Source organism: Alligator sinensis, unplaced genomic scaffold (genome assembly GCF_000455745.1).
Source record: "Alligator sinensis unplaced genomic scaffold, ASM45574v1 scaffold215_1, whole genome shotgun sequence".
In the NCBI taxonomy this organism is placed as follows: domain Eukaryota; kingdom Metazoa; phylum Chordata; order Crocodylia; family Alligatoridae; genus Alligator; species Alligator sinensis.
In genome coordinates this window covers 1,766,771-1,768,815 of record NW_005842259.1, presented here as the reverse complement: position 1 = coordinate 1,768,815, position 2,045 = coordinate 1,766,771, and the positions used below count along the sequence as shown (strand labels likewise).

General features: G+C 55.3%; 1 protein-coding gene across 1 annotated transcript in view; it reads left to right on the top strand.

The window, feature by feature from the left end:
* The first annotated feature begins 432 nt into the window (after positions 1-432).
* FAM83F (family with sequence similarity 83 member F) overlaps positions 433-2,045 on the top strand; it is a 29,948-nt gene continuing 28,335 nt past the window's right edge. Inside the window, exon 1 of the mRNA XM_025208953.1 lies at positions 433-446. The gene's annotated coding sequence lies outside the window, so the exon portion shown is untranslated. The remainder of the gene's footprint in view (positions 447-2,045) is intronic.

Below are 2,045 nucleotides of genomic sequence, written 5' to 3'. Positions count from 1 at the left end.
AGTTGGTCTGATTAACAGTTGATCCAATTTGGTGAAGTTTATTCTATGTTGAGACAAGAGATAACCTATGTTAGTCACACTTCCCTAGATCTCTATGAGAGGCAGGTCTCCCAAATCCTGTATTTATACTTGTGCAACCCTTCCCCACCCCCTCTGTCTTATGTCCTTTTCTCTTTCTGTCAAGATGTTTATCATAATTTGTTTTGTTTGCCAAATTCAAGCACCTGCACTCTCCTGAATAGGGTCTTTTATATATGTAGCTGTTGTTTTTGTACTCTCCCTCCATGTCTCGTTTTGCTTTTTAGCACAGTTTTATCCGGGGCTGTGGCAGGGCACTGCTTGTGCCTGCCACTTTAAGAGCCAGAAGAGAGCAGCAGGCAGGATGGCAGCCATTTTGGATTCAGGGCTGCCCATATAAACAGGGCATTTTGCTACTGGGAAGCCAGGTAACAACATCACTTAGCTGCAGGGTTGCTGTTATTATCTGGAGGTAAGGGAGGAGCTGTAGGGGACGGTCAGGAGGCTCCTGGGCCTGGGCCTAAAACTGCACCCTGTGGGGAGTGGGTGGCCTGGTGGGGTGCTCAGTGGTGTGGGAGCCCCCTGGAAATGCCAGGCCAGTTATCACCCTGGTGAAAGATGGGTTGGGGTGCCTTAACCCCAGCCCCTGTAAATGGGTGGGTTACCCCTTTTGTAGGGTCTGGAAGGTGGACCTGAGAGGAAGAGTGTGGGGCCATAGACTCGCACCTGTCTGGACTTCCCCTGACTGGCCAATGCTGGGGCCAGGACCAGAAGGGTCAAAGGGCCGGGGCCCACTGTGAGGAACACCCGAGAGCTGCGCGGCTGCGGTTCTGAGTGGCCGGGAGGTGGGCCAGGGTTAGTAGCCAAAGGTCCTGGGGGGGCTGCAGCTGTAAGGGGGAGCAGCTCAGGGGGCTATGCAGCTGGGGATGAAGGCAGAATAGGCTGCCTGAATGGAGAGATCTAAGTGGTGTTCAACTGGTAGGATTCTGGGGCCCAGTGCAGGGCTGGTGATTTGGATAACGTCTGGATGCCATCTGCGAGGCTTGGGCTGTGGTGTAAGGGAAGAACGGAGCCACAGATAGCGCCCCCTGGCATCGGGGCAGGAAATGGGCAGCCTCCCACTTCATTAACAACAAGGCATGGCGGGCAAGAAGGCAGGCAGTTAGCCCAGAAATGGGTGGGCGGACCATGGGAAAATCAGCCCCGAGAATGCCCCCTGTTACAGAGGGTTTTCTTACTGAGTCATCCAGCAGTCAGACCTTTTGATATGCCATTCTGTGACGTAGGCAAAAGCCCACCAATTTAGCCCTGTTTGGGATGGGGGCCACTAAGGGCATTGATTGCTTGGAAAAACAAAACAGACAGGAGTGAGGGTCATAGGTCCAAAACGAGTGCACCAAGGGGGGACACCCAGCAGAGCATGCTGGACAGTGCCCACTGGCTATCAAATGAGGCCAAGGAGCCAGTGAATGCTCCTCAGCGCAACTGCTGGAGAGGTGAACAGACCAGGGACTAGAAAATAGCCCCAGTGTCCTTCCTGGTCGGGTAGATGGGTAGCTTGGCTAGGGTGCCAGGAAGTCCTGGGACTTGGTGGGGCCCGGCCTTTTGATTCACTACTCTGGAGCGTGGGCCAAAGCCCCTGCAGGATGGGGGCCACTAACGGCATATCACTGATTGCTTGGGACAACTCAAAGACAAAACAAGGACAGGAGTGAAAGGGCATTGGTTCAAAATGAGTGCACTGAGGTGGGACACCGAAAAGAGCACACCAGCCCCCCTCAAACGCCTCCCGGTGAAACTCCCCCGAGAGACATGAACAGACGAGAGGTGAGAAAGGGCCCTATGGTGCCCTTTGGCACCAGAGCTTGGCCTAACTCCGGCACTGGGCACAACGGGAACACTGGCCCCGCCACCTTCCCCCTGGGCGCCCCTTCCTTTTGTTCTCAGGGGTCGCAGAGAGAGGCAGGGCTGGAGGGGCCTCCCCTTGCCTGAGGCAGGATCAAGCCTCTCCAAGCGGCCCCCGTGAC